The 19592-nt window shown below is 40.0% G+C and overlaps 1 protein-coding gene and 1 non-coding gene across 4 annotated transcripts in view; one reads left to right on the forward strand and one right to left on the reverse strand.

Annotated features, from left to right (window-relative positions):
- The window catches only part of LOC126336376 (caskin-2-like), a 186281-nt gene that overhangs the window by 55436 nt on the left and 111253 nt on the right, over window positions 1-19592 (forward strand). The window contains exon 1 of one of the 3 annotated variants that reach the window (XM_049999987.1): window positions 2788-2867. The exons of the other annotated variants lie outside the window; for them this stretch is intronic. The gene's annotated coding sequence lies outside the window, so the exon portion shown is untranslated. Of the gene's footprint in view, window positions 1-2787; window positions 2868-19592 lie in introns of those variants that run through there. 3 annotated transcript variants of the gene reach the window in all.
- Trnaw-cca (transfer RNA tryptophan (anticodon CCA)) lies at window positions 2076-2147 on the reverse strand. The gene has a single exon. It is a non-coding gene; the product is annotated as a tRNA-Trp (tRNA).

The raw sequence follows: 19592 nt of genomic DNA on the forward strand, positions 1-19592 counted from the left end.
TGCATTTTATGAGCTTTTGAAAACATAATCATATTATATAAAATTCATTTATTGCAGCAAGGTCATGCACCACTGCACTTAGAGTTGCACAACACATTATATTTTTGCAAAAGCATCTCAGAGTCTGACATTTATACCGGCAGTTGTAATCGAAGAATCCCTGGCCGCTTTCCATCAGCGCAACTGTCCTTAAAACAAGTTTTCTTCGTTGGAATTCCTCCGCTGAGATTATGCCAGGGCAAGTGCTGAACTGGGACCTGAAACAAACTGTCGCACTCATAGTCGCATCTCGTATATTTAAAAACGATCAATTTATTACCTTGCATGTAGCTGTCGTGGCACATCATCTCTCATCCCGATTCGGTAGAAGCCATTACCCATTGTCTAGAGAACGACACCCAATTTCGACCTTGAATCTCCTCTTCCTCGATCAAGTCCGGAACTGGAACTCAGTCTGTACATATCCTTTCCTCACGTAGCAAACGACAGTCTGAGCTCTGCTGCAGTCTTTGCTCTTATTATTTTAAGCACTTGCACGCCTCAGTCCTGTGTTTTTTGATATCACGAGGTGACGCCTCTGAATCAGTCAGGTATTGTTCATTATTATCTGGAACACACTTTTTCTCTGTTCTCAACTTCTGTTTCTCTTCTCTGTTACCGACTTGCACTGGAGATTTGTTGTTATCATTGTCTTGCAACTTTTCAGTTCGTTTCTCAGTGCTAACACTCACTTGATTAATTATATTTTCAAGGTCGTCCTCAGAGTGAACGTACGCCGTTGCTTCAGGAGATAAAACTCGATGAAGACAGACCGTGTTTAGGAGTGCATCCAAACATCGCTTCATACGGGGGCTTTTTAATTCCATAATTATATAGTGCTATTAACTTTACAAGTCTTAGTGCACGGCTCCATTCTGTGGTGTTGTGCTCTTGAACCCATGTAGTTAGCAAATTGTCTGCCCCTTGATTTGCTCACTCTACACTGCCTTGGCTCGGGCCATGTCTAGGTTTAGCGTGCACAATCTTAAAACTGGGCTTTAGTTCAGTTAAAATGCTCATTATTTTGGTGACCAACTCTCGCCCATTGTTTAACCGCAACTCTGAGGGAGCGCCAAACAACGTAAAAATATCAGTGATATCGCATATCTCCTCTATCCGTTTTGGACTACTGTGGCCCGAGAACAACGAATTTAGTGAATTTATAGTCTCCATTTGGAGGCAGTTGTAAGTCAATGAGATCAACTTGACATCTGGAATTTAATTCTTTGAACAGCATGGACCTCACTACTACTCCTTTCTTCAGACATTTTTGTTTTTTGTAAACAAGCCTCGCATAAGCTAAGATAAATCTGAACATCTCTGTATGCTTCATTATGGTACTTTGCCTTTATCATTCGGTCGCGTCCACTGTGACCTATCGTTACGTGAGCGTCGTACATAATATCATACAGTTCTTCATCATAAACATAATACATGCAGTATTTAATCTAGCCTTCTTCACGAACAGTTCGTACGAGTATTAATTTAGTTATTCCATTCACCTCGAGCGTTTAATATCTCTTCGAAAGCTTGTAGTCGTTGCCGTCCCTCTTCCGTCCAGATTTTAGTCACATGACCTTGCTGATAAATGACTCTTACTTTTCTCTGTCCATGAAGACACAATTATAATTGAGGCCTTCTCATTCCACTCTGAGATGTTGCATAAACTTCACTGATTTCAACATAGCTGAATAATGCAACAATAACCAACTGACCACAATTAAATCCATGTCGAACTCACCATCAATAATCTTCTACTGCACACATCCACTAACAGTGGCCAGTGATTGTATACTTTCACCAGTGGATTTTTTTTCCATTTTCTAGTATGCTTTCATTGCTCATTTTAGTGATTGTATACAAACCTTTCCTAACCGTATTTCCACTATTACATGTAACATAACAGCAGATTCTACACAAATTTTTTTTGAAGAACTGTGCTTAGTGGAAAGTAGTAGTACCAATATTGTGTTAGATTTGTTACTGACCAATTACATGCATTATAATTGTGGACTCTGCAAACAATAAAAATATTTTGACCCCGACGTGATTTGAACACGCAACCTTCTGATCTGGAGTCAGACGCGCTACCGTTGCGCCACGGAGTCAGTTAAGAGTATGATAGAATATGAAAGAACATCACGGAGAAAACCCTCTAAAAAAAAAAATGCCTACTGAAATATATATCATTCTTTAAAATGAAGTTCAATAATGTAAAATGAAATAGCGGCTATGCCAAAGATGATGCTTGAAGTTGAAATGTCGATTAACTACAACTTTTTTCTAAATGGTGGAAACCTTTGCGGTACTCAAGTGTAATTCGACATAGGCTGAACATCATGCATCTGCCATCAGATAATGATAAATATAAATTGTTAATAGAAGCTCTCAAGACACTGAACCTAACGGAGAATAATTCCATTATGAACTGCTCTTATAACAATCCAGTGCTGTTTTTTTACTTATTGATTTACACGCCACGTTCCGTAGGACAAAATTGAGGAGCAAATCTCCAAGGTCATGGAACGTGTCAGTTCGTGAAATTACAACATAAAAATAATAACATATAAAAAGAATATGTTTATGAACCCGAAAAAAGTCAATCCATAAGTTTAAGTAAACGCAATCAACAATACAACAAGAATCAGCTTAACTTTTCAAGGAACTCCTCGACAGAATAGGAGTGACACATGTTCTTCACTTTCGATTTGAAAGCGCGTGGATCACTGTTAAGATTTTTGAATTCGAGTGGCAGCTTATTGAAAATGGATGCAGCAGTATACTGCACACCTTTTTGCACTAGTTAAGGAAGTGCAATCCAAATGCAGGTTTGATTTCTGCCGAGTATTAACCGAGTGAAAATACTTATTCTTGGGAATAAACTATTATTGGTAACAAGAAACGACAATAAGGGATATACATATTGAGAGGTCAATGTCAAAATACCCAGACCCGTGAACAGGGGTCGAAAAGAGGTTCGTGAACTTCACCACATATTGCCCGAACCGCCCGCTAGGAAGAGTTACCCCAAAATATAATACCATACGACATAAGCGAATGAAAATAAGCAAAGTAGCTAATTTTCGTGTCGAATGACCACTCACTTCAGATACCGCTCGAATAGTAAAAATTGCAGCATTAAGTCTTTGAACAAGATCCTGAACGTGGGCTTTCTACGACATTTTAATATCTATCTGATCACCTAGAAATTTGAATTGTTCGGTATCACTAATCATATGCCCATTCTGTGAAATTAAAACGTCAGATGGCTCTGAGCGCTATGGGACTTAACATCTGAGGTCATCAGTCCCCTAGACTGGATTGGAGCTGCGACTTCAGCGGTCGCACGGTTCCAGACTGCTTCATTATTATTATTATTTTAATTATCTGTTAAAGCTGTAGAAACTGAGTCATACTGTGATTTAGCATTAGTTTATTTTCTACAAGCCATGAACTTAGGTCATGAACTGCACTATTTCAAATCGAGCCAATATTGCACACAACATTCTTTACTACCAAGCTAGTGCCATCAGCAAACAAAAATATTTTGACTTACTCGTAATACTAGACGGCACATCATGAATATAAATCAGGATCAGGAGTGGCCACAACACTGATCCCTAAGGCACCGACCACTTGACCGTACCCCACTCTGACCCCACATCACAGCCATTCTCAACATAGCGAATAATGACCTTTTGCTGTCCGTTGCTAAAGTAAGATGTGAACCAATTGTGAGCTACCCCAACTATTCCGTAATGGTTCAACTTCTGGAGCAATATTTTGTGATCAACACAAACATCTTATTAAATCAAAAAATATGCCTAGTGCTCGAAAGCTTTTGTTTAAGCCGTACAGTACCTCGCAGAGAAAAGAGAGTGTAGCGTTTTCAGTTGTTAAATGACTTCTAAAGCCGAACTGTACATTTGATAGCAAATTGTGTAGTATAAAATGATCAATTATCGTTACATACACAGCCTTTTCTGTAACTTTAGCAAACACTGATGGCATATAAATAGATCTAAAATTATCTACATTATCCCTTTCGCCTTTTTATAAAGTGGCTTTACTACTGAGTCCTTTAATCGGTCAGGAAACAGACCATTTTTAAAGGAAAAATTGCAAATGTGGCTAAATACATGGCTAACATGTGCAGCACAGTACTTTAATATTCTGCTAGACACTCCATCATAACCATGAGAGTCCTTAGTCTTCAGTGATTTAATTACTAACTCAATCTCCCCATTGTCTGTATCCCAGAGGAGTATTTCAGGCATCAATCTCGGAAAGGCATTTGCCAAGGAAGTTATATGATTCCCTGTAGAAATTAAATTTTTATTTAATTCACCAGCAATGTTCAGAAAATAATTGTTAAATACTATACATATACCTGATTTATCAGTAACAGAAATATGTTTACAATGAACTGACTTTATATAGTCGAGCTTGTGCTGCTGACCAGACACTCCCTTCACAACTGACCATATGGTTTTAATTTTATCATGTGAATTAGCTATTCTATTTGCATACCACATACTCTTTGCCTTCCCAATAACATTTTAAACACCATTCAGTACTGTTTGTATTGGGCTACTGTAGCTTGATTGTGACTATTTCTAACATTTTGACATAATTCCCGCATTGTTCTACATAATATCCTTATCACGCTGGTCAGCCACCTGGGCTGCCCATTACTGCTAGTACTCCATTTATTATGTTTTAATGGAAAGCAACTCTCAAAGAGCATGAGAAATGTGTTGAGGAAAGCATTATATTTGGACAAGCATATAGATGTGCTCAATAAAAAGTTAAGTAAATGTTGCTATGTATTTTGAATGCTCAAAAATTGCTGCAGTGATCAAACAGTATTGTGTATATATTATGCACTTATGCATAGTCTTTTGCGATATAGTGTCATATTTTGGGGCAATTCAAGTCAGGCAAAATGCTCCTTTATAATTCAAAAACGAGCGATAACAATCATGAAAGGAGCTGCACCTAGAGATCCATGTAGGGAATTTTTCAAGGAATATAAAATCATGACTCTTCCATCCATTTACATCTATGAAAGTACATCCTTTCTGAAGTCTCACCCCCAGTTTTCTTCTTTAAACAGTGAGTTCCATGACTATACAACAAGACAGAGTAATGAATTTCACAGAGAAGTGAATAAGAAAGCCCAGTATAACAAGAGTGAAATATACAACCCGAAAATTCTCTATAGTGCTCTTCCCTTAAAAATAAAAACGATTCAGAAGCTGAGCAGTGAACTCAAAAGAATGTTAATTAGTAATAGTTTTTACAGTGTTAGTGAATACATGAATTCTTCAGAAAGATAGCGTGCCTTCACTATCTTATAAGTTACTCATATAGAAACTTATGTCGTGGGGTAGACTCTTATGTACACACAATATAATCATTGTTTCTTGTTGCTGTCCATAATGATAAAATGGGTGCTCAATAAATAAATCAATCAATCAATCATCTATATTATCAGCACTATAACCATCCTGCCACTCTTGTTCCTTGATGAGGTTTGAAAAACTCTCTGTTGCTGTTGAATTAACTTTCCTACAGTTTGTAATTATATGTGACATTTGTTTGAGTACAAAAGCCTTTGAGTGTTAAAATTTATGCATCATGGTCTGAAAGGTCATTCACGCTTTTACATAGAATGCCCACCTAGTAGTGAAGAGTGAATAAAAATATTGTCTATGCCTGTGCTATTGTTCCCTTGTACGCTAGTTGGAAAAAAAAAAAAAAAAAAAAAACCACAGTCTGCATTAGATCATATGAATTTAGGAGATCTACCAACATCCTTTTTCTTCCACCATCATATACAAAATTTACATCGAAGTCGCCATGTATAACTAATTTCTGGTACTTCCTACAAAGTGAACCAAGAACCCTTTCTAGCTTGAGCAGAAATACTCTGAAGTCAGAGTTAGGGGACCTATAAACAACAACAATTAGAAGTTTACTTTCACTAAATTCAACTGCCTCTGCACTACATTCAAATACTATCTGTTCAGTGCAGTGCCGTGATACATCTATCAACTAAAATGGAATACTGTTTTTTACGTACATAGCCACTCCTCCACCCCACAAGGAGCTCTTTGAAAAACAGCCAGCTAATCTGTATCTTCATAAAGGAAGCCTCTGATTTGTCAAATGATTTAAGTGGTGCTCTGACATACCAATAATTTCAGTCAACATCTATAGGCAGTTCACTATTTTTATCTCTAATACCTCTTAAACTTTGATGAAATCCTTTAAGATTACTCTGATTCCATAAAATAATAATAGTAAGAGCCATAGACTATGGCATTCGAATTAGGTCATGTAGAGCCTACACCAAAACAGAGTAGGTTAGTTATCTCTTACCAGTGTTAATGACTGATAAACAAGCAATGTAGTCCCTTTACTCCCCAAACAAACCAGCCAACAATTATTTACATTTCATTAGATGGCTGTAGGTATAAATGTTTAACATTATATTTGCCTTGGTTGTTTTCATTGTGGCGAAAGTTTTTTGGGGTGAAGGTGATGTTGAAAATTGTGCACCAACCCAAATATGGTGTGTGGGTGCATGGAAATAATGTTACAGTGAGCACAGTTGGTCACTGTTTATTGTAGAACAAGAGGTTCGTTGAAGCAACTGGCAGCCACTTTCTGCTTCTTGCATAGACATTTGTGGTGTAAGTATCATAGTTAATGTTGTAGAGAAGAAGTGAAACTCATTCTAAACCAGTGGTCATGAATGTAGACAGTGAATAAGTCAGTTCATCTGTTCAGGAATCTGAATTTCAGTGCCTGTGCGCCAAGGTGGACAATGTGTGCAAGAAATTCCCAGCACTTGTACTGGTTCGTTGTGGTTACACATGGTAGGCAAACAAAAATTACAGGATATGTATCGAGACTAGAGCCCTCATCCAAATGAGCCAAACTAGGGAAACTGAGTTCAAGACTTGTTGTTGTGGAATACCTGCTGTTTAATGCAGCTGATAATGTAGAATTTAGGAAAATGACTTATTTACTAAATAAAAACTATATACAGTATTAATTAAATGAAACATTTGTTCCAGTATGAGAACTCTCACTAACAGATTACTCTCTTGAGTGCAGTCTGTAGTCAAATTTGCTACCTAGTTTTAAACTGTATGATAGGCTAACAGCTGAAAACATGGCCAAGGAATTATAAAATGTGACTTCAGCTTGGGTTATTACTAACAAAACTGTAGCTTGCATCACAGTGATGATGTGCAAATTGTGGCACATACAATGTGTTGTTTTGCACATACCTTAATTGTAACTGTGCAAGCTAGCTGTGAACCAGTTTCAGATACAAGAGCAAAACTGAAGGCAACAGTGGAATTTTCAAATGAAGTTCTCAAGCATTTGAGAATTACACTGCATTCAAAAGCAAATGGATTCCCCGATTTTAATACTGAAACAAGGTCGCCCTATGAGACAAAACTCCTTATAATAATTGTTCAACAGGATTTTGAAAATAAAAGAGCTTCCATGAAACACCTTCACCACCCTCACTAATAAAACTGCTCAATGAAGACTAGTCAATTACTGAAAAGTCTTTGTGAAGTATTGACTGCTTTTTGGCAGTTAAACCACAAAATTGGCAGTGAAAAAATGAAACATTGGGCTTACAAAATCACTGTCTTAGACCAAAAAAGTCAGATTACTGAAATGCATTTATTGAAACAGTAATTGATAAACATGAGGATGGAATTTGTAATCTGGTAGTTGTAAAGTTCGTGGACAAAGCAATTGCTTGGGAAGTAACATTGCAGCATCCTCGCTTTGAGCAGTGGGCATTGGTTAAAACAAACAAAAGAAGCCATTGTTAACAAGTGACCCAGATACCAGCAACACGACCAGTGGCAGTAAAGACATTCAATTCTGACAGTGACAACATTTGATAAGATGATTTTGAGAAAGCTGTATGAGGGTTGTTCCAAAGTGTGGACAATCCACATACTGCAAGTATAATCAAGTTTGCCATTGCCATGGGGAAGAGAAAACTGTATGTTGTTTCCTAACCTAATGGAAGTAATGGAATGGAATTTATGGAGTTTTTGTATCATGGTATGTCTGTTCCATGTGGGTGCATATTCTTAAAGCAGGGGCAAGGAATGACAGGCAGAGGAGCCTGTCTTTGAAGTGAAAAAGTCGCATGTGTACATTCTAGCTGAAGTTTGAAAATGTTATGGCAGACCTATTGAAACATGAAACATTTGATTTATGTTGTTCATCTCTGGACACTGCTATCCTACAGGCATATTTTTCTCAAAATTGTTGTGCACAGAAGGACACTTATGTTTTTGCTCACCATCAGTGTGTTTAATTTTTTTTGGTCTGTATGTGTAGGTTTATATTTACTTATGAGCTTACAATTAATTATCTGATTTATATGTGTGTATATTTACTTACAGTTTATTTTTGTAAATATATATGCATTCAGCAGGTAAATCCAACTATCTGTTGCACATTGTAGAATTCCAGATGATTCGGATTATAAGTAGGCCTATACTAATTTAAATACATAATTAGAATTGAATATCCAATTATAACACACAACTATTAATTTTTCTCTACATTTTAGAAGTAAACTGTCACCTTTAAAGTATATTTTTATAAGCAATGAAGCACATGTTGCCCTATAAAATAAATATGGTTGCATGTATAAATATATTAATTATTACATCCTGCACTATCAACAGTTAAGGTAAATCAACAATGGTATTTTCATAGTTTTGTTTTAGGTACTCAGTACTGTGATGAAAATTGTATCTGAAAGTACTGTATTTATTTATGATTTTCTGGAGAAAAAGAGAGAGAGAGTGAGAGAGAGAAAGAGAGAGACTTCACATAATACAGACAGAAAAAAAACAATGTACCTACACGCTGTGTACCTCAAACAAAATTCTTTGGCAAGAATTTTGAGTGATGCCTCTGCAAACTACTGTAAAGTGCATGGCAGAGGGTACGTCCCATTGTACCAGTTATTAGGGATTTTTCCCCATTCCATTCATGAGTGGAGCACAAGAAGAATGATTGTTTATAAGCGCCTCTGCATGTGCTGTAATTAATCTAATCTTGCCGACACTCCTGATGGGAGCAATTGGTAGTGGTTTTTGGTATGGGGTGAATCAAGAAGGGCTTAACAGCTTTGGAGTGATACAAAAAATTATTGTGATAACTTACAGAACCAGTGGATGTGTCATTTTGCAGCAAACAACCCCCAAGTGTGAATCACTGCCAGCCGGACAGTGCACCATCTCGTTTTCTCATGGATGTTCAAGGCTTCCTTGATAATCACTTCTCAGGTTGTTGGATTGGCCATGAAGGACCAGCCACATGGTCACCTTGCTCCCCAGGTTGACGTCAGTGGATTTCGTACTCTGAAGTTTCATTGTAATTGTAATTTTGTTTATCCTATGGAGATGAGATGATACATGGTTAAAATTATTTGACAGTGATCTTATAATGATACCTCTATCTCACTGCCATTTTCTGCAATGAGTGTGGGAAGAAATTGATTACCAGTGGGATGGTTGCTGTATCACCAATGGTAATCACATAGAGCCAGAATGACACTTGACACTTTTATGTGAAACTTGAGGTTGTTTGCTACAGAATGACACATCTACCAAACCTGTCAGTTATCTCAATAAATTTTTATAGTGTTCCACAGTTGCTAGAGTCATCATTTAAAACTGATTGTTGAAACTTTGTAAGTAGACTTTCATGGGATGGTGTACATCTGCCTTCAAGACTCCACTAGTTCTGTTTGTTCAACACATCTGTGACACTTTCCCATGGATCAGACAAACCTCTCATCATTTGTGCTGCCCTTCTCTGTATATGTTCAATACTCCCTGTTAATCCTATTTGGTATGGATCCCACACAGTTGAGCAATATTCTAAAATGGGTTGCATGAGTGATTTGTAAGCAATCTCTCTTGTAGACTAATTGAGTTTTCCCATTATTCTACCAGTAAACTGAAGTCTACCACCTGCTCTGTCCGTCACAGAGCCTATGTGCTTATTCCATTTCCTATTCCTACAAAGTATTACACCATGGTATTTGTATGAGTTAGCCAGTTGCAACTGTGACCCATTGATGCTGAAGTCATAGGATACTGCATTTATTCACTTCATGAAGTGCACAGTTTTACACTTCTGAACATTTAAAGCAAGTTGCCAATCTTTGCACCACTTTGAAATCTTATTAAAATCTGACTATTTATGCCACTTCTTTCAGACAGTACTTCATTATATATAGCTGATCATATGCAAAAACTTTGTGTTTACTATTAATATTGTCCACAAGGTCATTAATATACAACATGAATAGCAAGGATCCCAATAAACTTCACTGAGGAACACACGAAGTTACTTCTACACTTGTTGATGACTCTCCATCCAAGATACATTTCTGTGTCCTACCTATCAAAATATTCTCATGATCATACTTTTCGCAGTAAACATAGTAGTGGTACAGAGTCAAATGATTTTCAGAAACCAATAAATACTGCATCTGCTTGACTGCTTTGGTTCAAAGCTTTCAGTATGTCATGAGAGAAAACTGCAAGTTGGGTTTCATATGATTGATGTCTTCAGACTCCATGCTGGTTGACATAGAGGAGATCATGGATGTGGTGTTTGATGAAAAACCACCATATATGACAGTTGTATTATTTACTCCAACCTGTTATGGTAATTTTTTGGTCCTTATGCATCAGTTAGGTACTTTGTAGTTCTGGTCTCTATGACAAGCGAGGGAGAACTTAAGGATGAGTGAGAAAAGGATGGGTGGACTCACTCACAAATGTGAATCATTCACAAAGAGTGACATACTTCAAGAACCACAAGGGAATAGTTGAAAAAAGTTAAATAATAATTATTCAGATTTTGACATGTGAGGTGAGCCCAAGTTTTTTGGTATCCAGGTAGAGATATTTGCTGTTTTTAATGTGCTGTAAGTGACTGATGAACATACCCAAACAACAAACCCATTTATGTATCATTGACCCTTTTCTAGAGTGATACTGCATATGTCAAAATAGTTATGAATAAACTGTAAATTACAGTTTGAGCACACTTAAATATAATGCATTATAAGCTTTATACAATGTCTACAAGTTTTTAATCAGTAGTATTGGGCAAACTGTAATAACTTCAAGTTGAACAAATATATTTCAAGGAAGACACAATACATGAAAGTCACAGATCAAGTAAACAGAATAAGATGTGTGTACACTTTAACAGTCAAATCATAACTGAGTCTGAGTCTAGCGGCCACTGGCTGGCTGGCCGCTTAGGTGGCACTGCTGCTGCATGGCTAGCAGACAGCGCCGCACGTAGAGGACGCGCGTAACTGCGCGGTGGCACTTTATAAGAATGGCGAGTCACAACACTTTTCCCCCCTTTGAAGTTTTTGTACAGGTCTTGATGAAGGTGGCCTGTAGATTGCAACCGTCCATAAGTGTTGTTTGACTGGCCATAAAGTCTTGAGGAAGAGGCTTCCCATACGGACGGAGGTGTCCCCAATGATAACAGGTCGAGATGACAGGAGGTATGGGGGTCGAATCTCCTGGGGCCCCACGCACCAATCTGCCTATTGCGGCAAGTCCGGTTGTTATAACAGGAGACATGGGTGATGTGTCCGCGTCCGTAGGAGAAGGAGGCGAGTAGAGTTGCATCAACAGATGATGATCATCTGGTTCTTGCATGGGCACGTCTCCTGGTGGCATCAGTTCTTGTACTGGCACCGATATAATGGTGAGAGGACTGTGTTGTGAGCAATGAGAGATTCCAGTACCCTGAGCATCAGGTAGAGCCGAAGGTGGTGTAGTGGCATCCGGAACAGGCATTGCCGGCACACGAGGCCGAAGCTGGTCCGAATGACGCACTGCAACACCCGTGTCCATCTGGATGTCATACAGGTGTTGGCCATGGTGTTGTAAGATGCGGCCAGGACTCCATTTTGGCTGCCTGCCATATCCCCGTACCCGTACAAGGTCGTCGGCGGTGAACCGGCCAAGCAAAGGCACCCATGGCAGTGAGATGGAAGGCCGCAGAAGATGAAGTAGCGTGCAGAGCTGTCGGCCATGTAAGAACTCAGCCGGGCTGTGGTCGCCCATGGGGGTGAAACAGTAAGAAGCCAGAAATTGGAGAAGCACATCATCAGCAGCAGAAGAAGTCAGGAGTTTCCTCATCTGAATCTTAAATGTGCGGACCAGTCGTTCAGCCTCACCGCTTGACTGTGGATGGAACGGAGGGGCTGTGACATGCATGAGGCCGTGACGGGCACAAAAATCCGCAAAATCGGAAGAGGCAAATTGCGGACCATTATCAGTAACAAGAGTAGAGGGAAGGCCTTCCAAAGAGAAAATGCAAGCTAGAGCATTGGGGGTTGCTGCGGTGATAGGCGACATGCAACGGACAATGAAAGGAAAGTAAGAGTAGGCATCAATAACGAGAAGCCAATAAGTATCTAAAAAGGCCCCGAAAAGTCAGCATGAATACGCTCCCAGGCTTTCTCAGGCGTAGGCCACGGTGACAAAGAGAACTGCGGGCCGGCAGACTACGACGCACAAGGGCCGCAGGCAGCAACCATGTGTGCAATTTCAGAGTCGATGCCGGGCCAGTACACATGACGGCGTGCCAGACATTTTGTGGGAGAGAGACCCCAGTGCCTTGGTGAAGGAGGCGCAAGACCGAAGCACGTAAAGGCGCAGGTACCACAACACGCGGAGAAGCATTTTCGGTGGAAAGGAGGATAACACCATCCCTACCCGTGAGGTGGTAACGCAAAGCATAGCAGTTCCGCAACAGATCAGAAAACTTAGCAGATGGACGATCTGGCCAACCCTTCTGAATATAGCATAAAACCCGGGAGAGGGTAGGGTCAGAACCCGTAGCAGCCGCCAGCCGGTCCCCGGTGATGGGGAACCCGTCCACAACCCACTGCTCGGCAACATCCAGTTGGAAACACAAAATTTCGTCCCTATCGAATGCCAGATCAGGACCCATGGGAAGGTGAGACACTGCAGCAGCATTCGCATGTTAAACTGTTGGCCGGAAATGATTCTCATAATTGAAACGAGACAAGTAAAGAGCCCAATGCTGGAGGCGGTGTGCAGCTTTGTCGGGAAGTGACGTTGATGAATGAAACAAGGAAACAAGTGGTTTGTGATCTGTAATAAGATGAAATTTGGATCCATAGAGAAAACGCCAAACTTATGAAGAGCATAAAGAATGGCCAAAGCTTCTATTTCAATTTGAGAATACTTTTGTTGGGCATCCGTGAGCGTTTTGGAGGCATAAGCAACGGGTTCGTCAGAAAAATGGTGCTCAAGGACTGCATCGTCCCCGTATTGAGAGGCGTCCGTGGCAAGAACAAGATGTTGGCAAGTCCGATAAGTAGCCAGGCAAGGGGCCTGTTTCAGCATAGTATTCAATTTCTGGAAAGCCGCATCGCATGACACGGACCAGTGAAAAGGCACGTTTTTATGCAACAGGTGATGCAACGGCTGAGCCACCGAAGCAGCAGATGGTAAAAACTTGTGATAATATGTTATTTTCCCCAAGAAGGCCTGCAGTTCCTTAACAGGTGTAGGGCAAGGAAGGGCATTGATTGCAGCAACAGTTTGCTGAAGCGGACGAATACCATCCCGAGAGAGTTGAAACCCCAAGTACGTGATAGATGCCTGAAAAAATTTTGATTTCTGAAGATTATACTTAAGACCGGAAGTCTGTAAGACATGAAAAAGTGTGCGCAGATTTTGAAGATGTTCGTCAGTGGTGGAGCCAGTGACAACAATGTCGTCTTGGTCGTTTATACACCCAGGCACAGTGAGCAATAATTGTTCCAAGAATCGCTGAAAGAGAGCAGGGGCACTGGCAACCTCAAATGGCAATCGTTGGTACTGATAGAAGCTGAAAGGCGTGTTAAGGACCAGAAAGTGCCGGGAAGCAGCGTCGAGAGGAAGTTGATGATAAGCTTCTGACAGGTCAAGTTTTGAAAAATACTGGCCTCCAGCAAGTTTAGTAAACAGTTCTTCAGGTTGAGGCATAGGGTAAGTGTTGATAAGGCATTGAGCATTTACAGTGGCTTTGAAATCGCCACAGAGATGAATATCACCATTTGGCTTAGCAACGACAACGACAGGAGAGGACCACTCACTGGAAGTGACAGGAAGCAAGACCCCTGAAGCAGTGAGACGATCCAGCTCCTGTTTGACCTGATCGCGAAGGACCACAGGAATGGGCCAAACCCGAAAAACTTAGGCCGAACGGTGGGTTTGAGCGTGATATGAGCTTCAAAATCATTTGCACAGCCTAACCCAGGAGAAAAAAGGGACGAAAATGTCATCGACAAGAAATCCAATTGAGCATAAGGAATAGCATCACAGACAATATTGACAGAGTCATCTATGGAGAACGCAAAAATGCGAAAGGCATCGAAACCAAAAAGATTCTCTGCGTTACTATGGTCGACCACAAATACGGGAACAGTGTGAACGACAGATTTGTAAGATACCTCAGCATCAAATTGTCCCAAGAGAGAAATCTTCTGTTTATCTTAAGTCCGTAATTGCCTAGTGATAGGTGACAGGATTGGAGTACCCAACTGAAGATACGTCTGAGAATTGATGATAGTGGCAGCAGAACCATTATCCACCTGCATGCGAACATCTTGACCAAGTATTTGGACAATGAGGAATAACTTCCCTGAAAGGGAAGAAGTACAATTGACAGACAACACAGGATCAGAATCAGCATCATGTTCATGAACATCATGTATGCGGTCGGATTTCCAAACGGTTGACACATGACCCTTGGCATTTGTGACACACGGCCCAACGTTGTGGACAATCTTCTCGTGAATGTTTTGTAAAACACTGCGGACATGAAGGAAGTTGCTGTGGGTTTTGCTGCAGTTTCTTAGAGGTTTGTTTACGGTTAGACCGAGGCTGTGCTTGGGAGCCTACTGCGGTCACATTGGCTGGCGGGGACACACCACACACTTCGTCAACATCGCACAGAGGTTTTATTTCCCTAACGTTGCTCCATGCCACTATTTGCACTCCAGCGGCACGAGAAATTTCAAAAGACTGAGCGATGGATAGGACTTCATCTAGAGTCGGATTTGCCAACTGAAGGGCACATTGCCTAACTTCTTTGTCGGGTGCTCATCAGGTAATAGCATCGTGTACCATGGAATCGGCATAGGATTCTTTATGAACTTCAGTAACAAATTGACACTTTCTACTGAGGCCATGAAGTTCAGTTGTTTTTGACAGCAATAAAAGGCAACACGAGAGGCTACCACATGCATTTGCTTTTGAAAATAGATGGACAGAAGTGAGTACATTTCAGCAAAGGACAAAGACGCAGAGTCTTTCAAAGGAGCCAATTGCGACAACAACCGATACATTTGAGGTGAAATCCATGAAAAGAACAGAGACTTACATGTTTGTTCATCCGTGACATGAAATGCCAGTAAGTACTGTCGAAGACGTTTTTCGCAAACAGACCAGTCTTCCGCTGTCTCCTCATAAGGAGGAAAAGGAGATACAGACGATGAGAGACGCCCCCCATTTGATGCCGTGACGAAATCACGAATGGCATTTGTGAGAAGCATTTGCTGTTCCATGAGACCTTGCAATAGTTGCTCTAAAGTAGCTATGGAAACTTGAGTCAACGATGGAAAAGAAAAATTACTACCATGTCGCCAATTGTAATAACTTCAAGTCGAACAAATATATTTCAAGGAAGACGCAATACATGAAAGTCACAGATCAAGTAAACAGAGTAAGACGTGTGTACACTTTAACAGTCAAATCATAACTGAGTTCGAGTCTAGCGGTCACTGGCTGGCTGGCCGCCTAGGTGGCGCTGCTGCTGCATGGCTGGCAGACAGCGCTGCATGTAGAGGACGCGCGTAACTGCGCGGAGGCACTTTGAAAGATCGGCGAATCACAACACAAATACACACACATACTAACTCCACATTGAATTACTATATTATTATAATAATCACATTCATATTATTTTTTCATTTATTTATCATTATTCATCCAAGGATCATCTCATTCCACAATGATACAGGATTTGTCAAGGTAATACAATGCCAATCAAGAGGCCAAAATATAACACACAGCATATATAACATACTTTGAGAGAACAGGACAGGTTGCCTATATGGATAGGACAGGTGGTTGGCTGTGGCCTTGATTAAGGAACTATCCTGGTATTTGCCATAGCAATCTAGGAAAACGCAAATGAGGATGGCTGGACAGAACAATTCTGGTCTCCTGAATGTGAGATCAGTGCCACAGCAGCTGCACTGCCTCATTCAGTAATTCTCTTTTGTTTGATACTCTATTGTATGATTGATATCCCGTGGCACTGCAGTTAATGAGTGTAAATAGGACAGATAATCACTAGAACAGTTTTTTGATTGAACAAGAATGGCATGTAAACAGCTTGTTGACATAATATAAATGCAAATATTGTTAAAACCAGTTTAGAGACACAATTATTATTCTAGTTATTTTCAACTAGCTTCCAAATATTCTTTCACTCTGTACAAACATGCTGCATTCAAGTGCCCTCTAAGTTTTCTTTTGAAGACTGGTAATCCATCCAAATATTTTGCACTCTCAGGTAGACTGTTGAGTAATAACTATAATAACTTTGTGCTATTCGTATCAGCACGTTTGTGTGTTGTAATGTTAATGTAATAATTATTTTTGTCTCTTGTATGATAATTATGCACTTCTTTGTTTAATATAAGCATTGTATTTACTTTTAATAACATGATCCTTTCATATGAGGCATCTTCAGAAAGTAAGTGTACTACAATTTATGTATTCCAACAATGGAAACCTCAGGTAGCAATATCAATGATTTAGAAAAAGACAGATTGCTATTTACTATAAAGAAGACACACAAAGTTGCAGATAGGCACAATGAAATGACACTTACGTAAAGCTTTTGGCCACAGCCTTCATCCCAGCGTCAACTTACAGTAACATACTGTCCCCACACCCTCCATCCAACAGTTTCTGCCCCCTCTGCCCTATCATTTCCTCCCTATTCTCATCCCCCATCCTGTTTATTTGCAGCCCTCTGCCAATACATCCACCGGCTTACCCACTCCTCTCCTCTTTGCCCCACCTCCCTGCCTCACAACGTCCTGATGTTGCACGTTGCACACTCCACCAGACAGCGTTCGTTTGTCTCCTCACCCATACTCTACTATTCCTTCCCCTTCCCAGACCCCTCCACATTGCTGCTTGCATCCCATGTGAAAGCTGTATTCTGGCCCAAAATGCTGGAGTTGGTGGTCATATGTGTGTGAGGTATGCTTGCCTGTGTGTGTGAATGGTGTCTGTCTTTCTTTTACTGACGAAGACAGTGGCCAAAAGCTTTATGTAAGCTTCTTTTAATTGTGCCCATCTGCAACTTGACATGTCTTCTTTCAGTAGATTTTATATATTTTTAGGAAAAGAGTATTTAAAAAAATATAGAATACTATTGTTACATTTGTTGACTATTTTATGCATAATTTGCATCCCATTCAGTGCATGTGGTGAGCCGTGGCATGAGCTTCTTTATGCCCTTTGTGAAGAGCTCTTGTGCCCGCTCTTTCCTCCCCCTCAGGATCTCTTTCTGTAGCTGTTTGTTGGTTGAAAATTTAATTCTACTCCTGTGGCTTCAGGGAGGTGGCAAAATGATAATATGTAGGCAACAAGTCAGGGGAATATTGCAGAGGGGGGAGGGAGAGAGAGGCATTCAAAACATCCCAACCAAATGAGTTCAAGAATACATTGGTGGCTAAGATTGTTTGGAGACAAGTGTTGTCCTGCAAGAAGTACACTCCTCTCATTAGCATTCCCCTCCTTTCACTCTGAATGCTTCTTTTGAGTTTTGCCACACAGTGTCGTTATGCATTGATGGTCTCACAATGAGACTGAAATTTGATCATAATTATGCCTTTGCAGTCCCAAAACACTTAGGCCATGACTTTGTTTTTGCCCAAGATTGTGGTTTTGAATTTTTTGGCAGTCGAATTGCCATGATGCTGCTGTGAAGACTGCTTTTTTTTCCTCAGGCATATAATGAGCCACCCATGTTTCATCTCCAGTCACAATAGATGTCAGAAAATCCTCACCTTCCAATTCAAGTTGCTTAAGAAACTAGCAGGTGCTAGCGACCCAGTTTTTCTTTTGCTGCTCTGGCAGTTATTTTGGGACCAACCTTGCACATAGTTTCTAAATCCAGCATTTCTGTGAATGTCTTGTACGAGTTTGTATAAGAGAGCTCAGGAGAGCTGTGGAACACTGCAGAAAGTTTATCCACTTTCAATCAGCAGACTTCATGAACAGTTTCCTCAATTTTTTGCACTAACTCATTAGTCAGATGGAAGGTCTTCCACTCCTTGATCATCATGAAGATATGTTGAGCCTCCACTATACTCCCTACACAACTCAAACACACCCATTATGTTCATGACATGTTCAACGTATACTATTTTGATTCACAAAAAAATTTTTGTTAGATATTATTATTCCTTTTGTGAGTAGCAAGCATAATCACAGCACATGGCTTGCATGTGGTGGGAGTTTTACCAATATATTTCATGCAAATGGACAATGCAGTGTGAGTTTACATACTACAACATTCCTGTGATTCTTGCTGTGGTCAGGGAATCTCCCTCCACCACTTACTATTCCCAACCCTCATAAAACAAAAACCACTGCCCATTATGGTCACAGTATACTTACTTTCAGAATGTGCTTTGTGCTTGTACATGGAGAGCACTGTTAGTATTTAATATCAATTGAAATTATTTGTGCAAGGCTGACTGGGTGTCAGCCCCCCAATGGACCTTACTACTTCCTTCTGCAACTTTAATAGTCTGTTTATATGTGTATATTTAGTTCGTTTATATGTGTATATTTGCTACTCTGGTCTATATTATTATACAGTACAACAAATGTGATGGATTAAACCCATAGTAGTGTGCCATCAATTTCAGACCTTCAAAAACTTATAGTTACTGGCTGCTGCCAGTAGGAAGAATTTTTAAAAGTGCATTTCTAGCTGTAATTCATAGTGGTAAAAAACTGCAAACAGGTACATCTCCCTACACATCATTCATTAAATAGATGACAGATAGAGTATTGCAGTCCTTATGGGTAAAATTCCTTCATTGAGTGTCTCACTTTCCAGTGTGCTATCTCAGTAAATTATACCTCATAATATGTTTTTTCAAGAGTGTGTAAAGATTGCCACACATAAAACCTATTAAAATTAGGCATTAGAATACTGCAGGAAAGCAAAATACATGAATTACTGTGATTTCGACTAAATCCAATACGTCAAACACACTAGGAAGTAGGAAAGTCACTAGATGTGAAAGCAGTGCATTTGGTGCAGGAAATATGAAACTGCTAAGACTCACACCTCCTGACTTTTCTGCATTTCAGTTGGCTGCTGGCTGTAATTTATGTCTATGG

This window comes from Schistocerca gregaria, chromosome 2, assembly GCF_023897955.1.
Source record: "Schistocerca gregaria isolate iqSchGreg1 chromosome 2, iqSchGreg1.2, whole genome shotgun sequence".
Lineage (NCBI taxonomy): Eukaryota > Metazoa > Arthropoda > Insecta > Orthoptera > Acrididae > Schistocerca > Schistocerca gregaria.